Here is a 20,882-nt window from a genome sequence, read left to right as displayed (position 1 = left end):
GTACACTATTAACCTGCAATGTACAATGCAGTTTGATATGGCCATCTTTTGGCTAACCAGGCAAAGACAAGTCCAGATAGCTTTACACTGTACCAAAAGATACACTTCAAGTCATGAATGTAACCACAGGAATAACTAAAAGTAGAAATTGTTAAAAGTGGCTACCTCAGGAGAATAGTACCAAGGATGGGATGTGGAGAAAGGGAGACTCATTACTGTTCATTTATAATCTGTAAGGTACCAAATTTTCTTATTAATCATGGTAAACTATATTATAATTATTTATTAGATTTTCTTATCAAAGTAATGTGCCTAATTTAAGTCAAATAGTACACCCATCTCCAAGCCTAATCCTCAATGGCACACAGTATCCACCCCTGATATTTATCTTCATACTTTTAAATAACAGACTTATAATGCTATCCCTTGATTTTGCTACATTAGACATCATCTACTGACTTCCTATATTAAAAAAGGTAGTGATTTAGCTCTCTTATACCACCCAATATACCTACGTCACCCTCCCATATAACAATTTTGGTTAAATCATTAATCAGTGGTTCATTTGCATTATAATGATTTTAGAAATATTATTCACTACTGACACAAGCATTATTCTGCTTAAATTAATTTTCTTGTAAAACATTTTATTATTTATGTAGAATTAATTGCTTGCTTTTTAATAGTTATTTTTCTAGGTAAGTAACATTTTTCCCCAAATGTTCAAACAGGTCACTCAAATACCCATCAATAAAATTTTTTCAAATAATGAAACATATCAGATAAATCATCAGTTCCGTTAAATTATTTTCCTAGATATATCCTTCTTGGTGACTTATGTCTGGCCTGGTTGATCTCTGTCTTGGGTTAGGCCTTACCCATGCTCCTATTAGAGTTTCCTATTTTCTGGGTTTTAAGTCATCCTGTTTTACAGTTTACTACCTTTTTTGGTTGAAGTACATTCTCCAGGTAACTTTCACAAGAAAGGTTACATGAATAATACATTTTCAAAAAGTATCTGTATGCCTGAAAATGCTGTTATTCTATGCATATACTTGATAATTTGGCTAGGTATGAATATCTATGCTGACACCAATTTTCATTCAGGATTTTTAAGGGATTACTCCACTGTCATCAAGATTGTAATATAATTTAAAAGCCCTATGCCATTCTGATTCCTAATACTTGGCCTATGATTTCCTTTTTTGTTTCTGAAAGCTTTTATAATAATTTTTTCCCTGGAATTTTGAAATTTTACAATGTTAGACTTTGGGATGGGCCTTTTTTCATGCATTGTGCTGGGTTTTCAGTAGGCCCTTTTCAATCTGGAGGTTTGTCTTCTTTAGTTTGAAGAAGTTTTCTTGTACTATTATTTTAAAATATTTTGATGCTATATATTTTAATAATTCCTCTTCTTGGAACTCCTGGACATTGGTTTTTGGCTCTGTTGAATTGATCATCTAATTTTCTTATATATTCTCTCTATTTGTTTTCTGATTCTAACTTCTGAGATAGTCCCTTGACTTCATGTTCCAAAAATTCTATTGAATTTAAGAAAAAAATGTTAGCACAGTTTTCATTTCCATGAGCTATTTCTTTTTTTCATTGTTTTTATATAGCATGCTATTTTTATCTTCTTAATATAATATTGTATGTCTCCATTAAAATATTAAAGTATTTTAAATGTTCTCCTCTGCTAATATTGCCTCAGTTTCCTTTTTTGCTATTTACGTGTTTTAGACACTCTATTATATAAGAGGCTTTCTTCAAATACATAGTGATACTTGGCAGTCTTTTCATATTTGAGAATGAAGTACTTAAGAAAAGTTTGGATGAAATGATTTTTGGGTAATGTAATAGTTTAGATTATTCTTCAGCAAATATTCACTTCTATCACCCTTCCACTGGGATTGGAATACGCTATCTCTCCCCAGTGACTTTGGACTTAGCCATCTGATTTCACTTGGCCAATGGAATTTTCATGTCCATAATGAAAGCAGAAGTCATAAATATATTTATGTGGTTTGACTTTGTTTTTATATTCTGGTGATTCTCCATGAGAAAAGCATGCCCTGGATAGCTGCTGCCCCTTTTGCCTGGACCACACAATAAATACATGTGGATCAGAACCAAACCCAAACCACAGCTAAGACAACCCACAACCCACAACCTGAAGCAGAGCCACCCAGTCAAATGTAGCACAACAGATCAATCATATTCTAGCTGACCTGAAGACTGATGAACATGAGCATAAATGATTGCTATTGTAAGCCATGAGTTTCTTCAATATAAAATAATTGACAAACCACTCTTAAGGAACAAGGAGTGCTACAACTGTATATCATCTTAGAATTTATGTCATTTTTGAATCAACTGCATGAAGCATATAGGGCAGGTATCCTTGTTTATACAAATAAGAAACTGAGGGTCAAAAACATTGAATGATTGTCCAAAGAAGTAAATCTAAGTCTTGAACCAGATGTACTGACATTGCTCCTCCATACCATACCATAAATTAGACAATAGCTTTTAATCTTTTTCTTTTCTTCTCTTTTTAACCAAGATCCATAGTAACAAATCCATTTTACATCACAATTTAGAAACATGCACACTCTCCCACATATATGTATAAATGTAACTATCATTTCATAAAACAATATTAATCCTCATTATATGTGAAGCACTCAGACATTTCCTATTCCTTCTTATTTTATTCCACGTTTAAAAAAAAAAAAAAACTTTTGGTTTCACCCCATAAAATCGATTTCATGATGCTACAATTTAAAAAGCAGGGAAGGAGTCAAGATGGTGGAGGAGTAGGAGGCGGAGGAGTTCACCTCTCCTCACAGATGCATCTACAAATGGACAATTCTCACACAGCACTGGCTGAACACTAGCAGAGGACCTCAGACACCTAAAAGGACAAGAAAGACCCCTGTGTAACTGGGTAGGACAAAAGAAGAGGAGAGGAAGAGGGACAGCTCCCTGGGGGGGGACCTGAAGGAGAGGAGAGGGTCCCGCATCTGGGGAAGCCCCCTCACTGGCGGGGAGATCAGTTGGGACAGAAGGGAGCATCGGGGGCTATTAGAGGAGAGCCCAGCAACTGGTCAGTGGCAGGCAGGACAGAGTGAGACCTACACAGATGGTCCGTACCCCAGCCTGAGATGTGTGTCCGCTGGTGCAGACAGGGCCTGGAAGCTGGAATGTGGGGTTTGGAAAGCACACCCAGGAAGAGGACTGCTGTAGGCTGCGAGGAGACAGCCTGAGGGAACAGGAGTGAGGCAATCCGCAACTGGAATGCTTGTGGAGGAAACCCTGATGGCCATAGAAGCGAAGCACCATTGTTGAGTGACACGCAAGGGGCGGGGCCGCCACTGCAGCCTCTCTCCCCACGCACCGGCCCCTGCCTCCATGGGCACTAGGAAGGGCTCCCACCCACGGTCACCTGCGACACGAAGCACCCTGTCCCCGCCCCGAGGTCATCTCCCTTGTGCATGTGGCCACAGGCTCCCCCACGCATCCGTCCCCACCAGAGCTCCCCCGACCCAAGAGGCTGCAGCCTTCCCTTCTGCTCCCCGTCCCCACCACAGCGGGCACTCTCACGACCCTGGCCACTGCCGCCTCTGCTGCCCCTCCTCGCCGGGGCGGAAACGTGTGCTCCAGGACAGCCTCGGGAGCAGACCTCTATGGGGCTGGAACCACAGCCAGGCCCCAGGGGCCGTGCAACTAAGGAAGAAAAGCTGAAATCTCTCCTCCCTGCTGCGCAAACCATGAATTGACACCGCCCCCACTGGCTTTGTAAACTCAGTGCCTACAGAACATCTGAACGGACATCCAGTGCTCCTGCAGCCATGACGGGTCTAGCTTTAGCAGCTGTAAACTTTGCGGGCACAAACACATGGGGGTTGGGCCAGGCCAGAGTCTGAGCTGCTCCCATAGCATCCACAGCGGGTCCAGATTCATGATTAACTGCAGTCCCGGGACCTGACTTCAGTGGATCTACGCTGGTGGCCTGGTGAAAACAACGTCTGAGAGACACCAGGGCCAATTGCCGGCATACCCACAGTTAAGGTGGGGCCGAGAGCAGTGTCAACAACAGTGTAATCTGAGAGATCGCAAAACGGGTGAAAGGCGACACAACAGAGCACAGCCACAGGTGAACAGGTCCAGAGAAGGAATACTCAGTGGCTTCCCTCCCAGTGAGAGTGCTCCAATCCTGCCCACCTCACACCACAGATCAGAAACACAGCTAAGAAACAGATCTGGGGGCCTCTAGTCCAACAACTAGGGAGCAGACCCCACGCCTGACAGGGCAGTGACAACCACAGAGCAAAGGGGAGGCCCTGCTCAATAACCCAGTGCAAGCTCTGGTCACCACACATCAGTCATACCTCCTGAAAAGGGGATAATGGCCAGCATACACTGAGGAAAGAGGTGGCAGATATGTATACTAAAAATAATCCTCACAACAAAAAAGCTACTATACGCCAATAAAATGGACAACCTAGAAGAAATGGACAAATTCCTAGAAAAGTACAACCTTCCAAGACTGAACAAGGAAGAAATAGAAAATATGAACAGACCAATCACAACTACTGAAATTGAAACTGTGATAAAAAACTTCCAACGAACAAAAGTCCAGGACTAGATGGCTTCACAGGCAAATTCTGTCAAACATTTATTTATTTATTTTTATTTATGGCTGTGTTGGGTCTTCGTTTCTGTGCGAGGGCTTTCTCCAGCTGTGGCAAGTGGGGGCCACTCCTCATCGTGGTGCATGGGCCTCTCACCATCGTGGCCCCTCCTGTTGCGGAGCACAGGCTCCAGTCGCGCAGGCTCAGCAACCGTGGCTCACGGGCCCAGTTGCTCCGCGGCATGCGGGATCCTCCCAGACCAGGGCCTGAACCCATGTCCCCTGCATTGGCAGGCAGACTCTCAACCACTGCGCCACCAGGGAAGCCCTTCTGTCAAACATTTAGAGAAAAGTTAACACTTATCCTTCTCAAATTATTCCAAAAAATTGCAGAGGAATGAACACTCCCAAGCTCATTCTACAAGGCCACCATCACCCTGATATTAAAAGTAGATAAGATATCACAGAAGAAGAAAATTACAGGCCAATACCACTGCTGCACATAGACGTAAACATCCTCAACAAAATACTAGCAAACCAAATCCAACAACACATTAAAAGGATCATACACCATGATCAAGTGGGATTTATCCCAGGGATGCAAGGATTCTTCAATATATGTAAATAAATCAATGTAATACACCACATTAACAAACTGAAGAATAAAAACCATATGATCATCTCAATAGATGCAGAAAAAGCTTTTGACAAAATTCAGCACACATTTATGATAAAAATTCTCCAGAAAGTGAGCATAGAGGAAACCTACTTAGACATTATAAAGGCCATATACGACAAACCCACAGCAAATATCATTCTCAATGGTGAAAAACTGAAAGCATTTCCCCTAAGATCAGGAACAAGACAAGGATGTCCACTCTCACCACTTTCATTCAACATAGTTTTGGAAGTCCTAGCCATGGCAATCAGTGAAGAAAAAGAAATAAAAGGAATCCCAATTGGAAAAGAAGAAGTAAAACTGTCAGTGTTTGCAGATGACATGATACTATACATAGAAAATCCTAAAGATGCTACCAGAAAACTACTAGAGCTCGTCAATGAATTTGGTAAGGTTGCAGGATACAAAATGAATACAGAGAAATCTCTTGCATTTTTATACACTAACAATGAAAGATCAGAAAGAGAAATTAAGGAAACAATCCCATTTACCATCACATCAAAAAGAATAAAATAGCTAGGAATAAACCTACTTAAGGAGGCAAAAGACTCAGAAAACTATAAGATACTGATGAACGAACTCAAAGATGACACAAACAGATGGAGAGCTATACCATGTTCTTGGATTGGGAGAATTAACATTGTCAAAATGACTATACTACCCAAAGTAATCTACAGATTCAATGCAATCCCTATCAAATTACCAATAGCATTTTTCACAAAAGTAGAACAAAAAACTTTACAATTTGTATGGAAACACAAAAGACCCTGAATAGCCAAAGCAATCTTGAGAAAGAAAAATGGAACTGGAGGAATCAGGCTCCCTGACTTCAGACTATACTACAAAGCTACAGTCATCAAAACAGTATGGTACTGGCACAAAAACAGAAATATAGATCAATGGAACAGGACAGAAAGCCCAGAGATAAACTCACACACCTATGGTCACCTAATCTATGACAAAGGAGCCAAGAATATACAATGGAGAAAAGACAGTCTCTTCAATAAGTGGTGCTGGTAAAACTTGACAGCTACATGTAAAAGAATGAAATTAGAATACTACCTAGCACCATACACAAAAATAAACTCTAAATGAATTAAAGACCTAAATGTAAGACTGGATACTATAAAACTCTTAGAGGAAATCATAGGCAGAACACTCTCTGATATAAATCACAGAAAGATCTTTTTGGATCCACCTCCAAGAGTAATGAAAATAAAAACAAAAATAAAGCAATGGGACCTAATTAAACTTAAAAGCTTTTGCACAGCAAAGGAAACAATAAAAAAAATGAAAAGACAGCCCACAGAATGGGAGAAAATATTTGCAAATGAAGTGACTGACAAGAGATTAATCTCCAAAATATGCAAACAGCTCATGCAGCTCAATATCAAAAATAATAATAATAATAATAATAAAGCCAAACAACACAATCAAAATATGGGTGGAAGATCTAAATAGACATTTCTCGAAAGAAGACATACAGATGGCCAAAAAGCACATGAAAAGATGCTCAAGATCACAAATTATTAGAGAAATGCAAATCAAAACTACAATGAGGTATTACCTCACACTGGTCAGAATAGCCATCATCAAAAAATCTACAAACAATAAATGCTGGAGAGGGTCAGGAGAAAAGGGAACCCTCATGCACTGTTGGTGGGAATGTAAATTGGTACAGCCACTATGGAGAACAGTATGGAGGTTCCTTAAAAAAATAAAAATAGAGCTACCAAATGATCTAGCAATCCCATTCCTGGGCATATATCCAGAGAAAACTGTAAATTCAAAAGGATACATGCACCCTAATGTCCACTGCAGCACTATTTACAATAGCCAGGACATGGAAGCAACCTAAATGTCCATTGACAGAGGAATGGATAGAGAAGATGCAGTATATATATACAATGGAATATTACTCAGCCATAAAAAAGAATGAAATAACACCATCTGTAGTGAAATGGATGGACCTAGAGACTGTCATACTGAATGAAGTTAAGTCAGACAGACAAATATCATATGATATTGCTTATATGTGGAATCTAAAAAAAGGGTACAAATGAACTTATCTACAAAATAAAAATAGAGTTACAGATGTAGAAAACAAACTTATGCTTACCAGGGGTTAAGCAGGGGAGGGACAAACTGGGAGACTGGGATTGACATCTACACACTACTATATATAAAATAGATAACTAATAAGGACCTACTGTAGAGCCCAGGAAACTCTACTCAACACTCTGTAATGTCCTATATGGGAAAAGAATCTAAAAAAGAGTGGATATATGCATACATATAACTGATTCACTTTGCTGTACACCTGAAACTAACACAACATTGTAAATCAACTATACTCTAATAAAAATTAAAAAAAAAAGAGAGAGTCACAGATGTAGAAAACAGACTAATGGTTACCAAGGTGGAAGGGGGGAGGGATAAATTGGGAGATTGGGATTGACATATATACACTACTATATATAAAATAGGTAACTAATAAGAACCTACTGTATAGCACAGAGAATTCTACTCAGTACACTGTAATGTCCTATATGGGAAAAGAATCTTACTGGATATATGTATAGGTATAACTGATTCACTTTGCTGTACAGCAGAAACTAACACAACATTGTAAATCAACTATACCCCAATAAAAATTAATTTAAAAATATAAAAAATAAAAGTAGGGTATATTTCTGATTATAAACTATATGTATATATACTATTTTTTACATCTTTTAAAATAGGATTTATTTTTTTTGAGAAGTTTCAGGTTTACAAAACAATTGAGCAGAAAGTTCAGAAATTTCCCATAAATCCATCTCTCCCTCCCACATAAAGTTTCCCGTTAACATTTTGCTTTAGTGTGATACATTTATTACAATTGATGAAGCAATATTGATGCATTATTATTAACTAAAGCCCATAGTTTCTATGAAGGTTCACTTTTTGTATTTCTTTGACTTTTGACAAATGCATACTGCCATGTATCCATCATTACAGTATTATATAGAATAGTTTCAGTGCCCTACAAATCATCTGTGCTTCAACCCTTCTTCCTTTCCCTTAACCCCCTGGCAACCACTGGTCTTTTACTGTCTCTATAGTTTTGCCTTTTTCCAGAATGTCATATAGTTGGAATCATACTGTAACATAGTCTTTTCAGACTGCCTTCTTTCATTTGGCAATACACATTTAAGTTTTCTCTGTGTCTTTTTGTATCTTGATAGCTCTTTTCTTTTTATCTCTGAATAATATTTTATTGTATGGATGTAATACAGTTTGTTTAGCCATTTACCTACATCTTGGTAGCTTCCAATTTTAAGGCAATAATAAATAAATCTGCTGTAAACGATCTGTATATAGGTGTTTGTGTGGACATAAGTTTACAACTTATTTGGATGAATACCTAGGACTACAGTTCCCAGTTTGTATGGTAAGACTATGTTTAGCTCTGTAAGAAATTGCCAAACTGTTTTCTAAAGTGGTTGTACCATTTTGCATTCCCACCACTAGTGGGTGAGAGTTCCTATTGCTCTACAATCTGGCTAGCATTTGATGTTCTTACTGCTTTGGATTTTATCAGAAATGTATTTTGCAATTTTTTTCTCCAGTCTGCGATTTGTCTTTCATTCTCTTGATAGTGTCATTTGCAGAGTAAAAGAAAAACTATATATTTTATATAAATTAAATAGAATGAAAGAATTTCATTAAGAGAAGTTCTATTATATACTTCTCCTGATTTCCTGAGGAAAAAAATCTTAAGAAATGAATGCAAAACCCATTTAAAAAATTTTATGTCATCTTAATCCTGAAGGATAACCTTACTTGGAAAGAAAAGGTAGCATATAGGAACTATTTTAATCCAATGGTAGTGATTTATCCCTGCTACTAAACATTATGTGACTTAAAAATCATTTAATAATCATTAATAGAGGGTAATTTATTTGTATACATAAGGAGAAAATGAGGAGAAAAGAAAAAAATACTACAGAACAGTAGGAAGACTGGAACCCTTCCTTGCACAGTGAGAAAGAAGAACCTGCGGTTTTGAAGCTGAGAAAATTTGACAATATGAATTTATCACTCAGAACCCAATGGATGAATTCATAGAATATATTTAGAAAAGTAAAGTGGCATATGATATTGAAAAATAAAACATAACAATCTATCACTTGGGAGATAAACAATAGTTTCTATCAAGTTCTGTGTGGGTAAAAAATATGTACTCATTAGAAATTGAGTATTTACCCCCTGACACTTTTATTACCTCCTAGATATTAAGAATGATTTTATCAAATCATTAATAAGGCTTTGTCTGGAGCTACACTAGCTACCTGTGGCTATTTAAATTTAATTTAATTAAAATAGAGAATGTAGCTGCTCAGTTGCATTCATCACAAAAGTGCTCAACAGCCGCATATGGATCATGGCTGCCGTATCAGACAGTGCAGGTGTAAAATATCTCATCATCACAGAAAATTCTACTTGATAACACTGGTCTAGAATATAGCCAAATTTATTTCTAAGACTCACTCTCCAAACTAGACTCTTGGAAAACCAGCCTAGGTAAATAAAAAGATATTATTAGTAATAAGAAAGTCATTTTAGAAATGGACAAAATGGCTGTCCTCTTTACTGTAGTAGATGTAGAAGTGTAAGCAGCTCCTTTGCCCCTTTTCTGTTTGTTCATTCCTGTTTTCCTCCAGTCTTGATCATAAAGACGAGATTACCAGGCAACATTTAATCTAGTTCCTGATTTCTGCTTTACTGAATGCACACAATGCCTTGCCTAATCTATTGATTCCTTTCCTGGATTAGAAGGAGTAAGAATGAAGAATTAAGTAGTTAAAGAATGATTGACTCTCTACCCCTAGCTTCCCTTTAGTAAATTTGCAGGTGGACCCCACAGGTGCAGTTGGACCATGTGGGCAAGACAGCCTCCAACTGCAGGTGGACCACGTGAGCAAGACAGCATCCCAAGGAAGATCAGGAGAAGTCAGCAGGTCTGCATGCAATGGAAAGATGATGAAGAATCTGACCTCCTGCCTTAATGATTACGATTGTTTCCCCTTTTTCCCTTTAAATATTGTCATGGCTGAGCAGAATCTTCAGAGTTGGTCTCTAGACACAAGTCTACCTTCTCCCCAGATTGCTCTCTTTTCTGAATGAAGCACCTTTCCTTTCTATTGACACTTGCCCCTCGATTATTGGCTTTTGAGTGGCAAGCAGCCAAACTTGAGTTCGGTAACAGAAGGTTGCTGTTATCATGGTTATCATTGTTGAGGGCACACAACATTGATTTAATATATTTTTACTTCAGGCCTAACAGTAACACTGATACCAGCTATCATTTTTGAGTGCTTACCATGTGTCAGGCGCTGTATTAGCATTCTGTACTTTTAAATTTTGTATTTTTAATATCATTTTGTGTTCATGACAATCTTGTAAAAGTAAATATCCTATCCTTGTTTTACAGATGAGAAAACAGACACAGACATTTAGTGACTTATACAAAATTACATGGTGGCAGAGATGAGATTCAAAATGGGATTAGTCTGATTTCAAGTCCTATAATCTTTTCACTATACGGTATATTGTCTCCCTACACAAACCTTCTGGATGTAACAGAAGATGAAGAAAAAAATGACACAATGTGCTTTCTAAAACCTCTTGGCCTGCAATTTGGCATGGGTAGAAGACACAGACAGACACTGGGAGAAGATTAACTCAGATGGCTGGGATCAAACATCACACTAGCAAACACAAGGCTCTCAATTTGCAAAGTGCTGGCCAAGATTCATTTTGAAGAAGCATTTCCCCATGAGACTTTAGGGGTAGCCTTGAGGAAGTGGAGTTTGGATGCGCTTAGCCTCAGGTCCCAAAGTTTACATCACAAAGATTCCACACAGCATGAAAGTCAACGTGGCACTTGATCTCTTAGCCTCCCCAATACAGTATGTAACATTTTGGTGAAACTTTTCACTTTTTGGTTACTAAATCAATTCTTACTCTAAGCAAATATTCTTTAAATAATTTTAATAAAAGGTTTTTTTTCTTTCCATAATGATAAGAGAAATGGCATCAACTGAATACATACTCAGAAGCACTTCCTTAGAGCTAAAGCAGCTCTCAAAACAAGTTTTCAAAACAGATGACATGGGTCTATGGTAGAAAAAGAAGTGCCTTTCTAAAAGTATGTATCTAAAGAAGAGAAGAATTTAAGACACCTGATACAAAGCTGATTCTGTTACATTGTGACAATACAGCAGCCTTTTTGGTTAAACCAAGCTTACACTGCTGTTCTGTGATGCCAGAAAATTCATGGGCAAAAATAAGAATCATTGCAGCTCTGTGGTCAGTATACAAAAAAGAGCTGAGGTGATAGCACTACTTTTTTGGGCTGGTTTAATAAATGCTTTATGCTTGCTAGGAGTAGAGAAAGGGCTTGCTTTGCACTCTCATCACAGACAAAATATCAGGCCACTCATAAAGTCTATAATTATTTTTCTTTAAAATACTGAGGTGTTGGACTTCCCTGGTGGTGCAGTGGTTAAGAATCCGTCTGCCAATGCAGGGGACATGGGTTCGAGCCCTGGTCCAGGAAGATCCCACATGCCACGTAGCAACTAAGCCTGTGCACCACAACTACTGAGCCTGTACTCTAGAGCCCGCGAGCCACAACTACTGAGCCTGCGCACCACAACTACTGAAGCCCAAGCACCTAGAACCCGTGTTCCATAACAAGAGAAGCCACCACAATGAGAAGCCCACACACCACAATGAAGAGTAGCCCCTGCGTGCCGTAACTAGAGGAAGCCCACGTGCAGCAACGAAGACCCAATGCAGCCAAAAATAAATAAATAAAATAAATAAATTTATTTTAAAAAACACTGAGGTTTTTTTTTTGGTCCCCAATTCTACTATGTTCTTTCAGTGTTCTAAAATGGTGCAACATTAACAACATTCAAATCATCATATGCTTACACATTCACACTGTAAACACCATGGAGAGAGAGATCTTGGCCTTTTATGTCTGCTGATGTTAAGAGTTTAGGTATTGTTGGAAATACAAAGGAGAATAAAGATGATTCTGGATGAGGTAAAATGTGAAATAAGATGTAACTGTTGGAAAGCCATAAAAAAGAGGTGATAAATTTTTGAAATGATGCGTTGCAAAAAAGTTGTTAGGTTGCTATGAACATGACTAAGAGCTAGTTGTGGGTCACAGATCAAAATGGATAAAAAAGACCCCACACTGTGGGTAAAAAGAAGTGAAGTTAAAAAACCCAAAGTTGAAGTAAATGGAAGATTCTTAAATTTATAAAGGAAGACGGAAGATTCTTTAAATTTATATAAATCTGCTAATTGCTGACCATACCACATGGTCAGCATCTATCAATGATGTGGAGTTAAAATGGTCTGAGAATAAATTCTGCATTGGTTCAATACCAGAAAATGTATCAAGAGCTGCACTAAAAATGATAGCCATCTATCATGATGATAAGAAAGAATCCACCACTTCAGAGGTATACCTGCCACCTACCCAGGTTGAATTCTTCATCTTCTACCTGGAAGCTCCCCTGTTTCTGCTCTATAGTTTGATGTCAAGGGCCCTCAGTGGATGCAATCTCACATTGCCCTGCTGTGTGGTACATTTCATCCTTGTCTTCATTCATTATGATCACAGAATCAGATGGCTGAGAGTTAACATTACTGCAACAGGAATATATGATGGAGTTGCAATGTCTAGCAGCAAGAAAGAAACGGAAGAAGTGTAAGTGACTCTGAATACCATTCAACTCAGTAAGTGGACATCTTGGAATGAATATGAAGAGTGAGACATGAATCTATTGATCACTTCATCAGTCAAAGTGCATGTGTACCTCTCACAGTATGAGCATCCCACCACACTATGTATAATTTCATAGAACATGTATTTCATACACATGAGCTCTCAAACACAAGCTAACTTGTTTATATCTGGTCCCTGTCTGAATAAACAGTAATCTGTCCCAACCATAAAAGTAAAATGATATGAATTAAAGTTTTTGAGGGAATTCCCTGGTGGTCCAGTGGTTAGGACGCCGCACTCTCACTGCTGAGGGCCCAGGTTCAACCCCTGGTCAGGGAACTAAGATCCCGCAAGACCTACTGCTGCAGCCAAAAAAAAAAAAAAAAGTTTTTGAGAAACAGTATGAATGTCTCCAATGTAGTAGGAATATATAGCTCAACACATATAAAATCAATACATACAAATCCATGTAGACTATGTAAATTATGAGTGATTTAAAAGATTTTAGAAAGTAATTTTGACCTTTACTTTTCCAGTTAAATTTAGAGCATAACCCCCTCCTGAAATGTCATGACACTATAGTGAAATATGCTGAGTTTATTTTAGTAGTAGAATTTATTTCAATGGGCTCACAGATAATTTTACTTCTTTATTTATAAACATTCTAGAGGTTGAATGGGTCAGTTGTACTTTACTATATTTAATAGGAGGAATTAATTGCTTTTGCTATCATTAGTGAAGACCTTGGGATTTGTCCCTACAAACATCAAGGGTCTGCTGTAACTTCAAAGACTTGAAAACAGCTTCTGAACACTGTCTCCTACCCTCCCCCCACTCCCAGTTGCAAGTTGACTGAATCAGTAATATCTGACTACTGGACAACTACAAAGTTTAATGCATCTGTAAGTAAAAACTTCCTAGGAATGGTTGCTTGATTGCTTACAAACCCACCTAACTGAATTATCATCCAAGAGAATATTTCTATGTTTTATTCACAGCAGTACCATGAGAGCGGTGTTAGTGGAGTTAATAAACTCAAAACACGTTAGATCTTTGGCAGTTGCTTGTTTTACAAAGCTGGTAATCCTATGGCATCTATTCTACTGCACGTATCTTAAAATGTTGCATGGGGACATTTAAACAGTCTTGTAATGTTTTTTGTGGAGAGAATATAACTAAAAAGACTAATGCAGGTCTAAATTCCTGTGTACTTATGAAGGAAATGCTTTAATATGCTGTAACTACCCATGTTATAACTTTTAAAACAAAGAAAGACTCAAAAAATAACTGTTTGGCTTCTTATTTTCTAGAAGGAAATTTATGTCACCAATGTATGTAACATTCCAATTTAATAAAAGGAGAAACCATTTTACATTTAAAATGTTAAAATATAAAACTGACTTTATGGGAATGTAAATTGGTGCAACCACTATGGAAAATGGTATGGAGAGTCCTCAAAAGATTAAAAATAGAACTACCATACAATTGAGCAATTTCTCATCTGGATATTTATCTAAAGGTAATGAAATTACTATCTTGAAAACACATCTGCACCCTCATGTTCATTGCAGCATTATTTACAACAGCCAAGACACAGAAGCAACCTAAGAATCCATTGAAAGATAAATGGATAAAGAAAATGTGGTATACACACACACACACACACACACACACACACACACTCACACAATGGAACATTATGCAGCCATAAAAAAGGAAATCCTGCCATTTGTGACAATATGGATGGACCTGAGGGCATTATCCTAAGTAAAATAAGTAAGACAGAGAGAGACAAATACTGTACGATGTCACTTATATGTGGAATCTGAAAAAAAAACAAACTCACAGACACAGAGAAAAGACTGGTTGTTGCCAGAGGTGGGGAATGCGGGGGAGGGCAAAATGGGTGAGGCTGGTCAAAAGGTAAAAACTTCCAGTTATAAGATAAATAAGACATTAGTAAAAAAAAAAAAAAAAAAAAAAAAAGCCAAGAATAAACTATGACTCCTTCTATTCTTTCCTGAGAATTGGGGCCATGGTCCTTTGGCTGAGGGGCAGGAGAGGGTGGTCAGGGAAGATAACCCCACTGTTTCTGAGATAAGAGTCACCAATGCAAAGGAGTCTTTGACTTGCATTTCCTAACAAATTAACACAAATTTTTTAATAGTAGTAATTCATGTTAAAAAAATGTTAGACCTAACTCTAACCCAATCCTTTTGAAGACACTTCAAAAATAATTTGCTAGCTACAATAAGTACATTCAAAAGAAAAATAAACCTGGAGTAGTTCCTCTCAAAATGAACTGTATTAAAAACAGGAAGTTCTCTTTTCTGATGGGGCATCTTTATATAAAAAGATTGGTGTTTTCAAAGACCAAAAACTTTATTTGATATGCTTTTCTCTCTGATGAAAGAGGAACAATCTAATAAGTACAAAAGCTGGAAGATTAAAAAAAAAATTACTAAAGAAAAAAATCTACAAATACTTACTGCAAGCTCAAATGTTCAATACAGTTAGTTGACTTTTATCACCATTTGAAAAATAGTTTTATTACCAATTGAGAAAACCACCCAAAGTAAAAATAAAATAAAATAATTCCAATTTAGGAGAACAAACTGTTACTTTATTCCCCCTTAAACAATTCCTTCTCAACCCTTCAGTTCAATAGAATAAATATTTTTGAGTACCTATGTACCTACTATGTGCCAGACATTGTATAGTATGTATATTATATATTATATATATAACCCGGATTATATATGTAATCCAGGTGGCCAATTACAAATATATATCCAATCTGTCTACTCTTCATCTCACTCTGTCTTTCTTGTCCTTTATAACTATTAAAATATAAACTAATTTTCTATCATTTTGATTAAAAAGCAAACCCAGTGATACATCTAAACTGTTATATCATTTCCTCCTCAAATTTATAATCATCTGGGCTATGGTAAATAACAGAAATTACTGCCATACTCTTGTTTAGCTCTTATAAAAATTTATAGCAGAAAATGTCTTACAAGCATTAATATTAAGGCTCCAGGATTCATGTTAAATGAAGTCTACCCATAATTTTCAGATTATATTACTAAATTTTGGGTATAATTTTGTTCCTTATAGCTCTGTATGTTAAAGCTGTGAATATTTTCCAATAGAATAATTCAATTTAAAATACATTAGAATACATTAGAAGCAGCTCTATTTACAACAGCCAGGACATGGAAGCAACCGAAGGGTCCAACAACAGATGAATGGATAAAGAAGGTGTGGCACATATATACAATGGAATATTACTCAGCCATAAAAAGAAACGAAATTGAGTTATTTGTAGTGAGGTGGATGGACCTAGAGACTGTCATACAGAGTGAAGTAAGCCAGAAAGAGAAAAACAAATACCGTATGCTAACACATACATATGGAATCTAAAAGTTAAAAAAAAAAAATGGTTCTGAAGAACATAGGGGCAGAACAGGTATAAAGACACAGACATAGAGAATGGACTTGAGGACACGGGGAGGGGGAATGGTAAGCTGGGACGAAGTGAGAGAGTGGCATGGACATATATACACTACCAAATGTAAAATAGATAGTGGGAAGCAGCTGCATAGCACAGGGGGATCAGCTCGGTGCTTTGTGAACACCTAGAGGGGTGGGATAGGGAGGATGGGAGGGAGACGCAAGAGGGAGGCAATATGGGGATATATGTATATGTATAGCTGATTCACTTTGTTACAAAGCAGAAACTAACACACCATTGTAAAGCAATTATACTCCAATAAAGATGTTAAAAAAATAAAATAAAATATATTAGAATATATGATTACAATAACTGGTCATATTGCCCACTACTAATTACAGTGTTCTTGATAGTGCAGCATTCTTTATGTGTAGAAATGTGACTAAACACAAATAAAAAATAAGAGTAAATATAAAACCACACTAAAACAATTTTAATAAACAAGAGAATGAAAGGCATTTTCAAGTAAGATATCCTTATATCTTTATATTTATTTATTATATTTATCTATCTATAAAGATAAATAAATTTAAGTGAACTGAAAATACTGCTAATTCTAAACTTATATCTGATTTTGCCACCAGAAACATTATAAGTAAATTTAAATATGTGAAGTTTGTTATGTATTTATGGTTTATAAAATGTCTTTTTATTACTAAATGTATTTACAATGATGTCAGGTTCTCATTATGAGATTAAAAATATTTAAAAGACATCAAGGATATCATTTATAATTCCAAATTAAATAGTTTTTTTCAAAATTGAGACTATTATTTTACACGAATTGCAGCATAAAGTTCAGTGCAATGTGGAATTTCAATAATTTCCTATATTTTCCATTAATGCTTTAAATGTAGTATTTTTTTTTAAATGTAGTATTTTTTCAGATACTATCGTTACAGGAATACCAATATAATATTCAAGTATACTTTTCAAAGCCAAAAAGTTTTTAGAGTAGATATAAAAGTACTGACAACTACAAAATCACAATTTCCAAAAAAAAAACCTATTAAATAAAGCTGTTCCTATTCCAATAATAAGCATGATTTTTCAGTTACTTTATCAGCCATTAAAAATTGTGTAAAAATAAATTAGCCCATTTGTTCTTACCTAGAAAAACAGGAAATGCTGGCATAACTATTTTGTCTCAGATGCTGTACACGTTTTTATTATTTTTCAACTGGAACAAATTAAAACTCTTATACTCCATGTTGCTTTTATAGGAGTTGTCAGAAAAATATTGGTTAAAAATTCTGATTCCTAAAGGGAAAATACAAGATAGGTTTTGGGCAATTTTGCACCTAACTTTCAAGACTTCAGTGTACATTTTTAATTTATGAAATAAAATTTCTCCTCCTTAAATGTTGTGCTGGCTATATTTCGTCTACAAAAATGTGTTCCAGGGGCTTCCCTGGTGGCGCAGTGGTTGAGAGTCTGCCTGCCAATGCAGGGGACACGGGTTCGGGCCCTGGTCTGGGGGGATCCCACATGCCGCGGAGCGACTAAGCCCGTGGGCCACAGCTGCTGAGCCTGCGCGTCTGGAGCCTGTGCTCCGCAAGGGGGGGGGGCGGGGGGGAGGAGGCCCGCGCACCGCGATGAGGAGTGGCCCCCACTTGCCGCGGCTGGAGGGGGCCCTCGCACGGAGGCGAAGACCCAACACAGCCATAAATAAATAAATAAATAAAATAAATAAAATTAAAAAAAATCTGCTTGTTCTTAAAAAAAAAAAAAAAAAATGTGTTCCAACCAAAAGGACCCTAAAACATTTGGGAGTTTAACTCCCTTGTTTACATCAAGATTTTGTTTAATAAAAACACAGGCCTTTAAAAAAGAACACAGTTAAAGGTAGAAGACACCTCAGTTATCATCTTTATCTATCCCCTCCTTTTAGAGATGAGAGCACTGGGGGCCAGTGAGATTGACCCACTGAGGCCCACTAAACTGGACTCGAACCCAGGCTTCACGCTCTTCGCCCATACCTAGTTCCCTTCAAACATGGAATAATGCCAAACCACAAAGCCAACTCAGTTATGAGCACAAACAAGCTTCTATTGGCAATAATTAATTTTTTAAATGCAATAAAGAAAACATGTCATGTTTCTTCTCTGACAACTGTTATTCAACAAGAAGTTTTTCTTTTTGCTCTATGTATTCTCTTATTAGTTAAATTCTGTCAATCTCTAAGAATCAGAACAAGTTTAATACTCAGACCCCCTTTTTAAAAAACTAGTTTCATAAGACAATATACATCATTTCTTAATTTAGGGAAAAATATATTTTATTGGATTTTATTTTTATCAACATTACTGTTTAGTACAAAATATTTCTGTTCTCTCAAACCAAGAAAAGCTCAAACCTATTCAAGATCTCCCTACTTCAAATGGAATGATTTTATTTTATAGGAAATCATATTTTAATTTTTTACTAAAGCAGTTCCATATGACTGAGAAAAGGAAACCCCTATCCAAGGACTCTGGACACTTAACAGTACAGCTGATGGAATACAGCTCCTGTTCTTCCCCATACAAATACACTGGACCTCTGTGAGGTCACCTCTCTTTCTACCTACCCAGTTTCTATTACTTCTTGGTGTACCTGATTACAGAGAACATCATATCAATGCTCTGGCTCTAAAACTCTAACGAGTAAGAGAAGTGGAACATTACTGAAAGCATTCCTAGAGCATTCAGACCTACAGGCTCTTCCCTGAACGTTTATACTTGGATTCAAAATATTCTGACCACTGAAACAGCATGTCTGTCTTCAACTCACCTCTTTGCTGCTACTCTGCTCGTGACACAAAATGGATCCTCTTCCACTGGAAAATTGGACAATTTAATCTTATCTTGTTGGAGGATTTTCACCAAAATTAATGAGATGTTCTTATGTGAAGAGGAAACAGCAAAAAATTTTGTTGTTAAAATAACAACAAAACTAGGTTTATTTTTAGAGACACAACTGATTGAAAAAAAAAATCCTTCTGTACTGAGACAGGGTGTACGTAATCTCACCTAATGGGGAGTTTTTAGAAAATTCACTTTAGCTGTGGATTATGTAAATATTTCTATAAAATACTATTTGGGGAACTTAAGAATTCATTGTACTAAGCTTTAACTCTAAAATCACCTACATCTTCTAACTAATTTTGGCAAGAAGGCTTCAATGTAAAGTAGACGCTTTAGTTAATAAATATTTGGAGTATGATTCTTTCAAATTAATAGCATCCACATACAAAGGAGTAAATCCATCTATTCAATTTATTGACCATCTATTCAATCATAAAAGCTCTACGTATGTATACAGCTTTTCATAGCTTAGAAAACACTTTCCTAGGCAGTACTGAATTTATATGCTGTGACAATTACAAAACACATAATTCTTGCTTTCACTCATTTTCATAGAGGAAAATGAAATAGGTATAAAACAGATAAATACAGGGTAATGATTAGGACAGAACACTTTTTTTGTATTGAGATATAATTGACACATAACATTGTATTACTTTCAGGTGTACAACATAATGATTTGATATATGTATATGGACATAACATTTTTAAAATGAGAGGTCAACAGAATCAATGGAAGAAATCTCAAAAAAATGATTTTGTAGACTCTAATTCCTTAAATTTCCAATTTAGTCCATTTATCCAGATTATTTAGATGAAGAAATTAGAATTCCAGGCAGGCCCATTCCCCTTCCTTTGGGAGTTTCCCAGCACAGGTTTAAATCCTGCCAACTATTAATCCGCTCCATATTTACAAAGGCACTTTGATTTCTTAGTCACCCATGCCTAATTTTTCATAATTTGCCACCACTATAATCTTCTGTCACATGGCTCAGTGGTACCTAAGCACACTAACTGTACATAGTAGGTACAAAACTAAATATTTTTTGATTTGACTAGAATTATCTTGAAGAAGGTAAATGGTCTGAATCTTAAACAGGAAAACAAACACATCAGTTAAAAAAAAGTCATACGGAAGGCAGAATGGAAAATACCAAGCTATAAGGAAGTCTTCAGCTACAGGTTGCAGGGCTCTGCCCTGCCTTTCACGTTATACTGTTTAATCCACTGACTTTAATGAGGACACCAATGATACGATGATCAAATTTGCCTGTGACAAAAACCTGAGAGGACTAATTTATTATGGTGAAATGTTAAAAACAGAGTCCAAAACGGTTCAGACAAGCTGACACATAGGTCCAAACTAAAACGATCAAGTTTCAGAGAGACAAATGCAAATATCTGTATTTACTGCC

At 36.7% G+C, this 20,882-nt stretch overlaps 1 protein-coding gene and 1 non-coding gene across 8 annotated transcripts in view; one reads left to right on the top strand and one right to left on the bottom strand.

The window, feature by feature from the left end:
- The window catches only part of SDCCAG8 (SHH signaling and ciliogenesis regulator SDCCAG8), a 273,925-nt gene that overhangs the window by 128,362 nt on the left and 124,681 nt on the right, over positions 1 to 20,882 (bottom strand). The window lies entirely within an intron of this gene.
- TRNAE-CUC (transfer RNA glutamic acid (anticodon CUC)) lies at positions 13,371 to 13,443 on the top strand. The gene has a single exon. It is a non-coding gene; the product is annotated as a tRNA-Glu (tRNA).

The sequence above is a fragment of the Balaenoptera ricei genome, chromosome 1 (genome assembly GCF_028023285.1).
Source record: "Balaenoptera ricei isolate mBalRic1 chromosome 1, mBalRic1.hap2, whole genome shotgun sequence".
Taxonomy (NCBI): Eukaryota; Metazoa; Chordata; class Mammalia; order Artiodactyla; family Balaenopteridae; genus Balaenoptera; species Balaenoptera ricei.
Note: the sequence above shows the minus strand (reverse complement) of the source record. Positions and strands in the feature narration are given on the sequence as shown.